At 43.0% G+C, this 15,647-nt stretch overlaps 1 non-coding gene across 1 annotated transcript; it reads left to right on the top strand.

The window, feature by feature from the left end:
* Nucleotides 1–2,517: 2,517 nt before the first annotated feature.
* Nucleotides 2,518–2,620, top strand: LOC132024047 (U6 spliceosomal RNA). The gene has a single exon (XR_009406159.1). It is a non-coding gene; the product is annotated as a U6 spliceosomal RNA (small nuclear RNA).
* Nucleotides 2,621–15,647: the final 13,027 nt, after the last annotated feature.

Here is a 15,647-nt window from a genome sequence, read left to right as displayed (position 1 = left end):
TGGTCTTTTTCTCCTCTTAATCAAAGATTAATATTTTTATTATGTAATTCCACCCCCCTGTGGTTCTTTGAAGGGGCATAATGGTTTAATAGGGAAAGTTACAACCTTTCAAATTAGCCCTGAATTTGAATCTTGATGCTGCCAGTAATTGAAGTCATGACTTTAGGCAATTTCCTTGACCTCTCAGCTTCAATTTCTACATCTGTAAAAAGCAGAGATAATAGTACCTGCTTCAAAGGATATTATGAGAATTAAATGAGAGATAATAATGTATGCATATAAAACTTGTTTGGGAGTAGATGCAGCATTTACTAACACTCTCAAAATTGCTGCGTTAATTTTGGGAACAAAATAATAAACAGTAATTCAGCTTCTTTTCCTGTACCAACCATTACAATTATACAGAGATAGGAGAAACATTGAGAGTGGAGATCTGGCTTTTAAATGCACCTTAAAAGTTCATGCATATCTTTAGAGGATATCCTTGGGTGTTCTTCCTCATTAGTTGAAAGTGATGTAGGTCTTTGTGAATCCAGACAGTCTGCAAGAAGCTTGTGGTTTCTTTCTATGGAAATCCATTGATGTAATCTTCAAAATACAAATCTGGAAACTGACTCATAGATTTCTCTTCCTTTATACAATTTGACTTTAGATGGTACTTGAACTAAAAATGCCAAAACAAAGTGTTACTTCATGTCTGGACAGGTTTTCAAAGACCCAGCGCAGGAGAAAACCTGCGGGTCCTGGGACTGGTATACGACAGAGAGGAAGGAAGCAGGAGTCTTGTGACTTAAGTGGTACCCCTTGCCTGCCACCCTTATTCCATACCAGCACCCTTCATGTGCTCTGACTCAGCTCTGTGTTGAAGCTACTCAGTGCACCCTCGGACACAAGGCTCCCCACATCCACTGCCCCTTCTTGCTGCTATCTCCCAAAGGACTAGGGGCATTTTCCCATTTTAACTTCAACTTTGGAATAGTAACTAAGTGTTGTAATAGCATTCCATAATTTTTCGTCATAATGAATCATCCAGAGCAAACTACATTTATTTGTTTACATTCATTCTTTCACTCATTCATTCAATTTTAACAAATATTTACTGATGCCTACCTTGTGCCAGGCTCTGTTAAAAGATAGTTTTTATTAAGGCTTTTTGGGGGAGGGCTCAGTTTTAGACTCATGGTAAAATTGAGGGGAAGATACAGAGATTTCTCATATACCCTCTGCTCCCACACAGGCACCACCTCCCCCATTATCAACATTCACCAGCAGCAGAGTGGTACACTTGTCTTAACTGATGACCCTCCACTGACACATAACCACCCCATATACATAGTTTCCATTAGGGTTCACTCTTGGAGTGGTACATTCTGTGAGTTCAGACAGATGTATACTAACATGTATCCACCATTGTGGTGTTATACAGATGGTATCTTCACTGCCCTAGAAATCCTCTGTGGGCCACCTATTCATCCCTGTGCCCTTGAACTCCCATGAGACTATCAACAGATAGTTGAGCAGTGATTTATGAGATGGAAGACATTCATGGGCAACACAGTCACTTTGTTATCACCACCTTTCCTTCCGATTCAAGAGAACATATCTGAGCACTGGTATGATGATAGAAATAATTTTAGGTATCATGATAGATATGGCATTGTGATAGGGAAAGTCCTGAATCAGGTATAATTTTAGTATATGTGCTGCCGAAGCGAACGTGAATCAGGTCTAATTTATAATCTACAAAGCAAATCATTCAGAAACTCTGATACTTACATGATCACTACTAACTAATCACTGGGGACACATTTCAGCTGAAAATGGGAACTGCACTTGAGGTGCCACTTCTCATGGCCAGGAGACACTTTGTTGGGGTTTTCAAAAGAGTACTTTTCATCCACCCAGTCGTGTTCAGACTTTGTGACAAAAACAACTGCATTGGGCTTCAGTAAAATTAATGAAGGAAGTCACTCCATAATGTTTACCAACTACCAATCAGTACTCTCTTAGGATGTAGGAGGAACACCGGTATTCCTCATGTTTGGCTCTACTTAAGAATCACGTGAGGGCAGGGTGCCTGGAGGGCTCATTTGGCTGGGCGTCCTGCTCGTGATTTCGGCTCACGTCATGATCTCAGGGTTGTGGGATTAACCCCTGCGTCAGGCTCCGTGCTCAGCCCGGAGTCTGCTTGAGATTCTCTCCCTTTCCCTTTGCCCCTCACCACGCTTGTTTGCTCTCTCTCTCTCTCAAATAAGTAAATTTTTAAAAAATATATTTTATTTATTTATTTGACAGAGAGAGAGGTCACAAGTAGGCAAACAAAGACAGAGGGGTAAAGCAGGCACCCTGCTGAGCAGAGAGCCCGATGCGGGCCTCCATCCCAGGACCCTGAGATCACAACCCGAGCTGAAGGCAGAGACTCAACCCACTGAGCCACCCAGGCGCCCTCAAATAAATAAATCTTAAAAGAAAAAAAAGGATCATATGAGGGCATGGCCATTCATCAAAAAGTTAAACGTGCACTTTGGCAGCACATGTACGAAAATTGGGATTACACAAAGAAGATCAATTTGCCCCTGACCAAGGATGACAACAAATTTGTGAAGCATTCCATATACGTCTTTTTGTATCTGTATAAGATGATGGATGCTAATGAAACTGTTGTGATAATCACTTCACAATACAAGTAAGTCAAATCATTATGCTGTGCAACAATTACATCTCAATGAAATGGGGAAAAAATTAGACATAGAATTACCATATGATCCAGTAATCCCACTTCTGGGTATTTAGCCAAAAGAATTGAAGGCAGGTACTCAAACAGATCCTTGTATACCAATATGCATAGCCTTGTTCACAGTAGCCAAAAGCTGGACAGACCAAATGTCCATTAACAAGTGAATGGATAAACAGAATGTGGTATGTACATGCAATGCGATATTACTCAGCCTTAAAAAGGAAGGAAATGCTGACACAGGTTTACAACATGTAGGAACTTAGAAAGCATTATGTTAAGTGATATAAATCAGTCACAGCATGATAAATATTGTATGATTCCAGTTATATGAGGTACCTAAAAGAAAAATTCATAGAGACTGAAGGTAGAATAGAGGGTACCAGAGCTTGCAGGGGGAAAGAGAATAGGGAATTATTGTTTAGTGGATACCCTCTTGTTTGGCGTAGTGAAAAGGTTCTGGAAATGAATAATGCACCGTATTGTGAATGTACTTCATGCCACTAAATTGTATGCTTAAAAATGGCAAAAATGGTAAATTTTGTTATATATAGTTTACCAACACACACAAAAAGAATCACCCAAGGAACCTGAAAAATGTACAGATCCCTGGGCTGCAGTCCTCAGAGACTCTAATTTTAGTTGGTCTCAGATGGAGCAGTAGTAGTTTTTAATGTATCCCTCAGGGTATTCTAATGTACAGAAGGGATACTGAACCTCCAGACGAGTGAGGCTCAGCTTTGATTACATGTTAGAACCATTTGGCGAGTTTTAAAATACACTGATATTGGGGCACCTGGGTGGCTCAGTGGGTTAAAGCCCCTGCCTTCAGCTCGGGTACTGAGACCCAGGGTCCTGAGATCGAGCCCGGCATCAGGCTCTCTGCTCGGCAGGGAGCCTGCTTCCTCCTCTCTCTCTCTGCCTGCCTCTCTGCCTACTTGTGATCTCTCTCTGTCAAATAAATAAATAAAATCTTTAAAAAAAATACACGGACATCTGATCTCACACCCATCTTATTTCACTGGCTTGGGGATCCTGCCTGGTCACTGCGAATTTTTTTTCTGAATTCCCCATCTGATTGTAATATGCAAGCTAAGGCGAGAACCTCTGCTCTGAGGACACCCCAGGATCTCTGCCTTTTATTCCACCTTGGGAGAACAAGTATCTCTGTATGTCAGTGATGAAATCAGGACCAGAGTGCAAGAGGGGCTTCTAATGAGAATCGAAGGGCCAAAGCCCACTTGATTCCTTCTCTTTCCCTCCGCAGAGTCAGAATAGTAAAAATCAGAGAAGCAAAGACCAGTAGAGGGCCCAGGAGAAAAGGGTGAAGACATGTTAGACTCACTCTTAGGAGAGAGAAAGGCTCTTTATTCTTCTCACAGGCATTTAGCTCCTATCAGCTTCTAACATGGGCAGTGCTCTCCGTCATATCTCCCCCCCCCCCCCGCCTTTGAGTTCTCCTCCCTCCCCAGGAGGGGCTCAGAGCTGATCTGCTCAACTGGGGTCCCAAAGAATCAGGGCTGATAAGAGTATTCCAATCAAGGGGCTGCATTGCTGGTGCATGAAAAACTGTCCAGCTTATCCTTTTTTTTTTTTTTAAGATTTTATTTATTTATTTGACAGACAAAGATCACAAGTAGGCAGAGAGGCAGGCAGAGAGAGAGGAATGGAAGAAGGCTCCCCACCGAGCTGAGAGCCCAACGCGGGGCTCCATTACAGAACCCTGAGATCATGACCCGAGCTGAAGGCAGACGCTTTAACCCACTGAGCCACCCAGGCACACCCTGTCCAGCTTATCTTAAAAGAACATCGAGATGGTAGACATACAATGTCCTCTGAGCAATCCTAATTTACCTTCAGTCAGTCTTTTGTCACTTTTATCTTCTGTGGTATTTGTATTTCTGTTCTTCTGTATAAATCTTGGCTCTTTCTGCTTAGTAGGTCCTGTTGCATCCTGCTATCTTATTTGGGAATGCCTTACTCCAGTCTTAGGTCCTTGGAACCAAGGCCAACTAGACAAGGGGTAGGGTGGGGATTTAGTCATGCAGCTGAAAGGCAATGTGGGATCAGGGTGGCCCCTAAAGATAGGAAGTATGGAGAAAGCAGATGAGGCCAGTTCTTAAGTAGATGGCTCATCTACTTATTTTACCTCTAGGCCTTGGGGTAAAGTAGTGGTTCCCCATTAATCTGCATCATTTCATCATAGTAGAATCCCACCATAAGTCTTTGGGCTGGTCACTTACCACTGGTGCTAAGTACCTTTAATGTCCTCTATATAACAATCCTCTCTTCCGTTTTTACGGCCTCAGGAACCAATCAGACCCTGGAAAGGGGACTTGGGGTTCCAGATCCTGGCTCTCCCTTCAGGCACAGCAGAGACGGGACATAAAATATAAAACAAACCTGTGTTTTCTAGGAACCTATGATTTGTTGAGGAGATAAATTATATAAACATGAAAAAGTGGCAGAGCTATGTGTCAAACCTGAGGATTTTTGTATTGTGTTTTTTTTTTTTTTTTAAAGATTTCATTTATTTACTTGACAGAGAGAGATCACAAGTAGGCAGAGAGGCAGGCAGAGAGAGAGGAGGAAGTAGGCTCCCTGAGCAGAGAGAGCCCGATGTGGGACTCAATCCCAGGACCCCGAGATCATGACCTGAGCTGAAGGCAGCGGCTTAACCCACTGAGCCACCCAGGCGCCCCCAGGATTTTTGTACTGTGAAGGTGTTGAAGCTCATTAGTTTTCCAGAGACTTATCAAAGGCCTAGAGATGGGTCAGGAACAAAGAGAAATAAACTTCTAGGATTAGGAATGCTGGACCCAGAGAGTTAAAGGAATCTGAGTAAAGGAAAGCATGGTAATAATACAACTGGGTATTAATACAACATATATTGGGTAATAATACAACATATATTTTTTTAAATGTGGCAACTGTGAAGGTTAATGACATTAACCTTCGCATGTGAACATGGTCAGGTAAAAAGGTGGTTAAATACATTTGTGCTGGCTCTCCTCCATGCCTCCAAAGGTGACCTGTTCTGCTTTCTGGGGTGACTGATGGAGGACCTCAGCAGACTTTCACAAGGTGTTAGTGATTGATTGACTGGGCCGTCCCTTCTGAGTCTGGGAATTCCTTGGCGTAGTACCTTGAAGACACATTTGGTGGGTCAGATTAGGGGAGTGGACTGGACACTAGGTCCCCTTCAATCCTAAGGTTCTAAGCAGGAAGCCATCAGGTCCCAGAGGGAGAAGAGCATGTGATCTAAGACCAGCCAAGGAGGGTGACTGCAGCTGCTCCAGGATTGAGTTAAGCAAATTAACATGTAAATACAATTTATTTGTGTGAGGCAGAGGGGCAATATTTAAATGACTGACACTTCAGGTTTACCATATTAGTTATTTGCTAAGATTAGATGCTGTGAACAAGCATGGCTATTTCAGGAGGATGGACACAGTACTAAATTAAAATGCAAGTAAGGGGCGCCTGGGTGGCGCAGTGGGTTAAAGCCTCTGCCTTCAGCTCAGGTCATGATCCCAGGGTCCTGGGATGGAGCCCCGAATCAGGTTCTCTGCTCAGCAGGGAGCCTGCTTCCTCCTCTCTCTGCCTGCTTCTCTGCCTACTTGTGATCTCCGTCTGTCAAATAAATAAATAAAATCTTAAAAAAAAAAATGCAAGTAATATTTATTTGTTAGAGGAAAGGGGAGGAGAAGTACATGTTTAGTAGACCAGTAGCTTAAATCATATTTAAGGCCTTTAAACATTAGTTATATGCTAAGCCTTACGTGCTAATTATTAATTTGTTCTGTAAAGTCATCTCAGTGAAACCTTTTCTTTAAAACATTTTTGTAGGAGCCCAGTTGACATTATGAATAAAAGAGGATTTGCTTAAAGTATTCTGTAAGTTTTCCATAAGTGATAGTAATGAATTTTATTTAATAAGGTTTTGTTGTATATAGATCAGAGCTTTTAAACTCCTGGAAATTTTTATAGTATCTTTTTTTTTTTTTAAAGATTGCATTTATTTAATTGACAGAGAGAAAAAGAGCACAAGTACGGGGAGCAGCAGCCAGAAGGAGAAGCAGGCTCCCTGCTGAGCAAGGAGCCCAGTGCTGGACTCCATCCCAGGACCCTGCGATCATGACCTGAGCCAAAGGCAGATGCTTTACCCAGGCGTCCCTATGGTATCTTAATGTAGGTAGTCAATAATGATTTCATGGTAATGAGAAAAGCTTGACACAAGTACACGTGTAGCCTCTGTTTAACTCTGTAAGCATGGGTGTCAGTCCTCAAGAGCATTTTGGCTCACTTAACCCAACACCTTCCCTTTCAGATGAGAGCCCTGTGGCCCAGAGAGGTTTTCTGTCCCTTCTTGAACATCTACATAGTAGTTCTCAAAATGTGGTCCTTGGACCAACAGCATCAGCTTTTTAGAAATGCAAATTCTCAGGCCCCACCCCAAAACTGCTAAATAGAAACTCTGGGATGGGATGAGCAATGTGTAGCTTACCAGCCTTCCATGTGACTGTGACCCACCTGAATGTTTAAGAACTACTCCCCCCATACCTTGGCTTTAAAATATCTTGAGGCAATAAGTTCCCTTAGATCACTCTCAGCCACATAGAGATTTACTTCCTGTTTTATGTCTAAATTTATCTCCCTGAAGCTTTGAAGGGCATGTCACACAGTCTTCACAAGTGTAGAGACACTTCTCTTACGATCTTTTGTGGGCAACAGCGCAGGATGGTCTCAGCAGAAGGGGAACCAAGCCAAGAGGGGGGAGGAAGACAGAGCTGGCAGTGGGCAGAGACTGGGGGAACAAGCGCTGATCTTGACCCCTTCCCTATTACCATTATTTGATCATTTGTAGTCCAAGATCTACCCCAGAGAGCAGCACAGCACAGTTTAGTTGTGGGGGTGGGGGGAGGTCTGGGTTTTTAAGACAAATAACACAGAATCAAGAAGTACAGAGTGGGGAGAAACCTTAAGAGCTCCATAGTAGAGAAGATGGGAATCTAGAATATTGGCCAACATTGTCCCAGAAATTCTCTGATTACAGGCAAGATAGAATCAAGAAGGGTCCAGCCCTCTGGGAGTTGAGCACTGTTGATAAGCTAAAAGAAGAGCCCCAGATGGACTGCCTGTGATCCATGGTAGGATTCTACTGCTCCCCACCCTCCCTTGCTAACCCAGTAAGCAGAGAAATCCAGGGACTGGGATGCCCAAGAAACTGAGGATTCGGAATGCCAAGGGAGCAATGTGGGGCCACTGTTTCTGAGGACTTCACAATGCTCTTCGGAAGGACGATGCGGTGGGTGGTTACTGTTTTGTCTGCCTAGAGTAGAACTCCCTTCTCAGAAATACTGCTTCTCAATGTGTGTGTGGTTCAGCAGGAGCCCCTAGTTTCTTACAAGTCTGTTTCTTTAACTCAGTGCTTGGCTGGAGGTAGGCATAGTCTCCAAGCTGGGCCAGTCCTGGGAATTTCTGACCTTCAACCAGAGGAAGGAGGTCTCAGGCTGTGTCAGGCAGCAAAACTGGAGTTATATATCTGAGCTGTTTCGTAGGCAGGTCCCCCCGCTGGCTGTGTGAGGAAATTGGTCAAGCTGGCAGCAAAAAGTGACTGGTACACTGAGAAGGAGAAACGAGAGGCAGAAAAAGGATTGGTGATGTTCCTGTCCCTGGCTATGGTCATCCCAGAGGCTGGCTCATATCTACCTTTTCTGCAGTTCAGTTGGCTGAGCCAACAAATTCCTTTATTTTTGCAGTAAGGGAAAGGGAAAAACAGGTTCTTCAAGCTTCTTCTGTTGAGTACTTGGGGCCTGCAAACTACAATGATAAGAGACAAATGAACAGGAGGAAAGGTTTATTTTGTATGCACAAATGACCCATCGAAGGAAGCAGCTGGCTTCTTGAGTGGTTGGAGTTAAAGGATTATATATCTGATTTAGTAGAAGAAAGGGAGGAGGGAAGAAAAGCCTTGTTATGGGAAGAACAAATAAGATTTTTTTTAACATCCTTTTTAAAATTTACTGTAGAAACAATACGAAAATGGGAGAAAACATTAGCATCAAAAATGTCAAGTCAGGGTGGGCGGTTGGGGGAACCAGGTGGTGGGTATTAAGGAAGGCACGGATTGCATGGAGCACTGGGTGTGGTGCAAAAACAATGAATTCTGTTACGCCGAAAAGAAATAAAAAATGTCAAGTCACTTTTTTTTAAGATTTTATTTATTCATTTATTTGTCTATGCTCGCTTCGGCAGCACATATATTTGTCAGTGAGAGAGAGAGTACATACAGCAGGCAGAGTGGCAGGCAGAGGCAATGAGAGAAGCAGGCTCCTCGCCAAGCAAGGAGCCTGATGTAGGACTTGATCCCAGGGCCCTGGGACCACGACCTGAGCCGAAGGCAGCAGCTTAACCAACTGAGTCATCCAAGTGTCCCCAAAATGTCAAGTCACTCTTAAAAAAGATTTGTAATTTTGCAAATAGGTTTCTTTAGGAAAGGCAAATGGGTTTTAGGAAAGAAGAGGAAGATAAGGTTTGTGATAATGTTTGTCTACATACGTATGAGAGGTCTTTCCATCTTCAGGGTCATAAAACTGTCCTGGAAGGGGGATTTGGGGTCGGTTTTATTCATGTTCTCCCTCTCAGAGGAGATCAGCTCTGAAGAGGAATTTATGGCAGCCTTATTTCCCAGAAGTCACTGCTTTTAGTCAGATAAGGGAAGCTCCCAGAGCCACCCTCCACCCCCAATCTGCTGAGGCTCAAAAATGTCTTCAGCTTACAATAATATTACACCAAAGTGGCGTATTTCAGTGTGCCATACTCTGCTCCTGTCAGTGTGGAAGTGTCTCACTTCATAACGCCCTTCTGTAGGTGTTTTAACAAAATACCTTGTAAAGTCCTTAATTATTTTTACTTCCTTTTCTTCTCAAGATCTTATTTATTTATTTATTTGAGTGAGTGAGCAAGCCCGTGTGTGTGTGTGTGCGTGTGTACAGAGAGAGGGGCAGAGGGAGAGGGAGAGAGAGAATTCTAAGCAGACTCCCTGCTATGACCCTGGGATCATGACCTCTAAACCAGTCGGTACTGGTTAAGCCACTACTGGTTAACCAGTACTGGTCAAGCCACCAAGGTACCCCTCTTTTTTTTTCTGAAAGATTTATTTCAGAGGCCGAGAGAGGCAGGGGGAGAGGGAGAGAGAGAGAATCTGCAAGCAGACTCCCCTCTGAGCAAGGAGCCGGACAGAGGGCAAGCCCTAGATCATGACCCCAACCAAAACCAAGAGTTGGACACCTCATCTGACTGAGCCCTGCAGGTGCTCCTGTTTTACTTTATTTTCTAAGTGGCTACAGGATCAATTCATACTATTTTTAAATTTCGTAATTCAAGAGCAGTTTTAGGTTTTATTACTGAAGTAATCCACATCCACTTAATGCACAATATGAACCAATTATGCTTTTCTCTTTCTGGACAGAAATCACTCTATGGACTGCTTAGATGTTCCTACATTTTATGAAAGATCCCACAGGAGTATCCCTGGAAGAAATATTTCATGTGTGTGGAAGTAGTACCGTCAGCTCAATAGCCTGTAGCCTAAGGTCATTTTTATTGTTGTTTTGTTTTAAAGATTTTATTTATTTGTTTGAGAGAGAGAGAGCAGGCGCAAGAGCAGTGGGGCGGGGAGTGGCAGAGGGAGAAGCAGACTCTTCCCTGAGCGGGGAACCCCATGCGGGGCTTGACCCCTCGACCTTGAGATCATGACCTGAACTGAAGGCAGATACTTAAACGACTGAGCCACCCAGCTGCCCCTAGCCTGAGGTCATCTGTAACATCAGTTGACCAACAGTAACTCAGTTTCATTCCCAACTGTCTTTAGAGCCCATTGGTAGATACTCCCAGATTCTGGTGACTTAATATTCAGGTGATTGGTCAAGTGTCTTCTGTTTAACTGAATGCTTTAGACCTATTTACTTCAATACAGGGGACAAGTGTATCCCTAAAATATGGGGTAAAGAAAGACTAAGGCAAAGAAAGCTTAAATGCCCCAGTCCTCTCATTCCTGAGTGCACACTTGCACTGCGCTTACCTTGTATCAAATGAAAGAATGTGGACCCTTGAGATTTGGCTGCAAACTTTTGGTTTCGCCCTGTTGTGTTTCCTCCCTTTGTGGTTAGCTGCTTGGGAGGGGGTTTCCGGAGATGTAGGCTATATAGTTTGTTTCCCAAAATATTTTGCATTGTTTTGGGTGGGAGAGCCTATTGTCTACTCTGTAATACCTCGATCTCAGAGAACTAATACAACCCATAGCCATAATCACATGAGTGTAGTGTGTCTCTCAGCGGTGACACATTCTTTTTTTTTTTTAATGATTTTTTAAAAAAGATTTTATTTATTTGACAGACAGAGATCACAAGTAGGCAGAGAGGCAGGCAGAGAGAGGAGGAAGCAGGCTCCCTGCTGAGCAGAGAGCCCGATGCGGGGCTTGATCCCAGGACCCTGGGATCAAGACTCGAGCCGAAGGGAGAGGCTTTAACCCACTGAGCCACCGAGGCGCCCTGGTGACATATTCTTTCATAAGAAAGGAAAATGTTTAAAAAAATTATTTTTTAATTTGGTAAAATATACGTAATATAATTTTAACCATTTTTAAGTGTGCAATTTGGTGGCATCAAGTTCTCAGTGCTGTGCAACCCTGGCTACCATCCATCTATCCCCAGAACTTTCTCATCCTCCCAAACACGAACTCTTGATCCGTTGCACAGCCGCTCCCCACTTCCTCTCTTTCCCTCTGGTCTTTGGCACCCTCTATTTGGCTTCCTGTTTCTGTGAATTTGCCTATTCTAGGTACCTGACATAAGTGGAATCATACAGCATTTGTCCTTTTATTTCTGGCTTATTTCACTTCTCATAACACTTTCTAGGTTCGTCCATGCTCTAGCATGTTTCAGAATGTTACTTTTTGAAAGCTGAGTAACATTCCATTGTATGTATAGACCACATTTTTAAAATGCATCTGATGATGGGCATTTGGGCTGTTTCTACATAGAGTCTGCACTGACAATTCTTTTGGGTATGTATCTAGAAGTAATTATGTTTAACTTTTTGAGGAACCAAAGAAAGGAAAACTTACGAACTATCCTATTTTTTTCTTCACTAACCACAAGTTGTATCTGCAGGCCCCAGATGTGATGTGACAGAATGTCTCAGATTACACTGGAGCCTGTTGCGTAGACCCCAGAGCATGTGAAATGCTTTAGAAGCTGGTCTGGTATTCCTGCTACAGGGCATGGTGGAGGGAGGCAATTCACTTTGGGGTATCTTATCTGAACCCATGATACTTCCTTACAGAAGAGCTCTACGGCTTTTCCCAAGAGGACTCTGATTTTTTTTGGCAACTCTAAAACTAACTGCCTTCTTGGGTTGCTCCAGATTGGGGCCTTTATAGAACTGGACTAAATCCCAGAGCTTCTTTAGGGAAGACTAGGAAACCAGCTCCCTCTTCCAAAACCGCCAAATCACATTCATTATCGAGTCCTATCACTTTTTTTTTTTCTTCCTTGGCTCTTGATCCCCTTTCCTTTCTGTGTCTGCTGCGACCATTCTGGTCCAAGTGAATTCCTCTTGTGAATTCCTAAAATGGCATCTCTTGCTGGTCTTCCTCCAGGCGCGCTTCTCCACACAGCCAGAATCATCTTTCTGAAGGTCTGATCTGACCACGTCCCCGACAGGGCTTTGGTGGAGGGGACCAGATGGGACGATTATAAAGTTCATATAGAGAAGTAAATAGGTAACAACGAGGAGGTTTTTAAAAATCAAGAGTAATGGGGGCGCCTGGGTGGCTCAGTTGGTTGGACGACTGCCTTCGGCTCAGGTCATGATCCTGGAGTCCCGGGATCGAGTCCCACATCGGGCTCCCAGCTCCATGGGGAGTCTGCTTCTCCCTCTGACCTTCTCCTTGCTCATGTTCTCTCTCACTGTCTCTCTCTCAAATAAATAAATAAAATCTTTTAAAAAAAATAAAAAAATAAAAATAAAAATCAAGAGTAATGAAAAGAGACCAGCCTTTTCAAATATCGAAATAGATTAAAGAAGCCATAAATACTTAGTTTTATGTCACACCTGGGTAGGCAGATCAATGGAACAGAATACGGTACTGCAAATGAGACCCAAAACAGATGAGAACTTAAATTATAATGAAGATGGTATTTTAAATCAGTGGGAAAAACTGGATTTTGATTAGTTGGGTGTTGAGACAAATGGGGAAAAAATTTGTTTCCTTAACTCATGCATCACACTAAAGGAATTTCCAACTTCACAGCATATTAGATAATATTTTAAAAAATGAAACCATAAAGATACAAGAAGAGAATTCGGGAGAATGTCTTTATATTCAGAGTAGGAAGGGCTTTCTGAATATAAAAAATCTCCGATGACTTAAAAGATTGGTGAATTTGTGTATATACAAATGAAGATTTTGTTTGTGGAGAAAAAGCACACATAGTATAAAAATGCAAAGGACAAACTGGTCATTATATTGAAGACAAAGGGTACTATTCTTAAAATGTAAAATACGCTTATAAGATAACTGAAACGTTAATTATGTTTCAGGAGGAGAGTCCCTCCTGTATACCTTCTTGGCTCCCTATGTGCACCTGGATGAGGGCAGAGGTCTGTCTTCTGCTTGTCTGTGTGTCCAACCCTCCCCACCCCACAACAGTGTCAATTACTAACAATTATTGGGCACTTAGCATATAGCAAGTGATGTATTAGGAACATTCCACAAGTAACTTGCCACCACATCAACCTAAGGAAGAAGCTATAATTATTCTCATTTACCAAAGGAGTTTCAGGGAAACAAAAATGTGTCCAGGGCCACCCATCTAGGGGCATGTATGCTAATGAAAGTGGATTGAGTTTAGCATTTTGGTGCATAATTAATTCTTACCAGTAGACTGAGCCATAACATTAAATTATGAAGCCCACATTTGAAATAGCTTAGTATAAGCAAACTTAAGGAACTAGAGACTCTCTCTACCCAAGTAACTTGGGTCTCCCTTACTTCAGAAGTACAGGAGTAGCCTGACTATTAAAGACAGTGTCTTCTTACTGCCTCTTCCCCCATAATGCTAATTTTAATCAATGAAGGTGACGTCTCATCAAAGTGGACCCTTTGAGTTTCACATCTTTTAGGTAAACATTTGCTCTCTTTGGGCATTCTTTTTAAAATGCTAATATTTTCCAAAGTTAAGGCATTGAATTCCTAAATGTGTAATGGGTATGAGTTTATCACAGACTTTTCTACTCTAGCCTAAAGTAGACTAGAGGAACATGGGGCTAAATGTAGTTACATGATGTGGTGAAAGGTGGTTGATTGTCCCCCAGTGTCTTTGTGATTTTCGTCCTGTGGTTCACTGTCTGCTTGCCTAGGGTGCGTGGGAGGGGTTGTTGTTAAAAATGAAGATTTCTGGTCTTGAACTCAGACCCACTTAGTCTGAATCTCTGGGAATGGACCCCTAAATCCCGCACTGGAACAAGAGCCCCAAGAGATTCCGATGCGTGGTGGAATTCAAGACTAACTGCTTTAAGGGTCAATGTAAACTCCAGAGAGAATGACATGAAAATATCCCGCCGTGTATGTTTTATTCTCATCGCTATTTCCATACTGGTCTGAAAATTATGGGGAGGAATCCCCAACACTGCACGGTAAGGGCCAAGGGGATACTAGAATGGGGGAGAAAATGGAACTGAAAGAAAAGATCTAGGGACGGACACTTCAAAAGTTTCGGTGTTTCCTGGAGCTGGTGCTGGGCTTCCCAGAATAACCGCAGTTGATGTTACCTGCCTTTCAGGAAGTTAGTCCTTTGGGAGAGCATGAGCAGACATACTGCCATGAGAAGGCTCTGTTATCTAAGACCCGTCCATTCATTCGGTCAATGACTTGACCGATGGCTTGAGCCATCGCCAGCCCGGCACTGAGCTAACTGCTGGAGCTGTGGGGCCAGCAGGTGTTTCTCATAAAGCTTACAGAGCGGTTGGGGGGAGAGTTAACCCCCGAGAAAACTACAGGGTTGACAGTGATTGTTATTTTCAACACTTGAGTGAAGTAAATTAATTAATTAATTAAGTTGCTATGTCAATGATCAAAATGGAAAGCTACGTCGTTATGGTATTTCAGCTTTCCTGTATGGGGGAAGGTTAAAATGAGGAAATCCTCGGTGCTTTTAGGGTTTGAGACATTTTATTTGCAGTGAAAGGGGCTGGCCAGACAGTGGGTAATGGGACGTCCTGGCTCAAGTATTAGCTGATTATGTCAGCAGCAGGACAAATGGTTTGCTCATCATCAGGAATTATTTTATTTTATTTTATTATTTTTTAGTTTTTAGAAGATTTTATTTATTTATTTGACAGACAGAGAGAAGGTGAGAGAGGGAACACAAGCAGGGGGAGTGAGGGAGGGAGAAGCAGGCTTTCTGTGGAGCAGGGAGCCCAATGCGGGGCTCACTCCCAGGACCTTGGGATCATGACCTGAGCGGAAGGCAGATGCTTAATATAAGCTGAGCCACCCAGGCGCCCAGGAATTAATTCATTTTAATGGTGCAGCTTTCAGAATAGAGCAGACTTATTCTCTATTCCCTGCCCCTCATCTTTGACTATGTCTGAATCTGGGCTTGTCAGAATATGTAATTTGGGTAAAAAGAGGAAGTTGGATTAGGTAATCGTGAAGTCCCTGCAGTTATTTTTGTTCTTCTAGCAAAGAGGGATCCTCTGCTCCTCTTAGGCTGGAAGTGGAATGGAGCAGAAAGAAGTCTAAAATGCGTCTCAGGTAAGTCTAGACAGGTGTAGCTCCACAAAGCACGTCCACAGCACAGCTGGTTCCAGGCGCGGCATCGACCGTGCCCTCCTGGGCCAGAAC

Source organism: Mustela nigripes, chromosome 8 (genome assembly GCF_022355385.1).
Source record: "Mustela nigripes isolate SB6536 chromosome 8, MUSNIG.SB6536, whole genome shotgun sequence".
NCBI classification, from domain to species: domain Eukaryota; kingdom Metazoa; phylum Chordata; class Mammalia; order Carnivora; family Mustelidae; genus Mustela; species Mustela nigripes.
The sequence above is the reverse complement of the archived record's forward strand: the minus strand, read 5'-3'. Positions and strand labels throughout refer to the sequence as shown.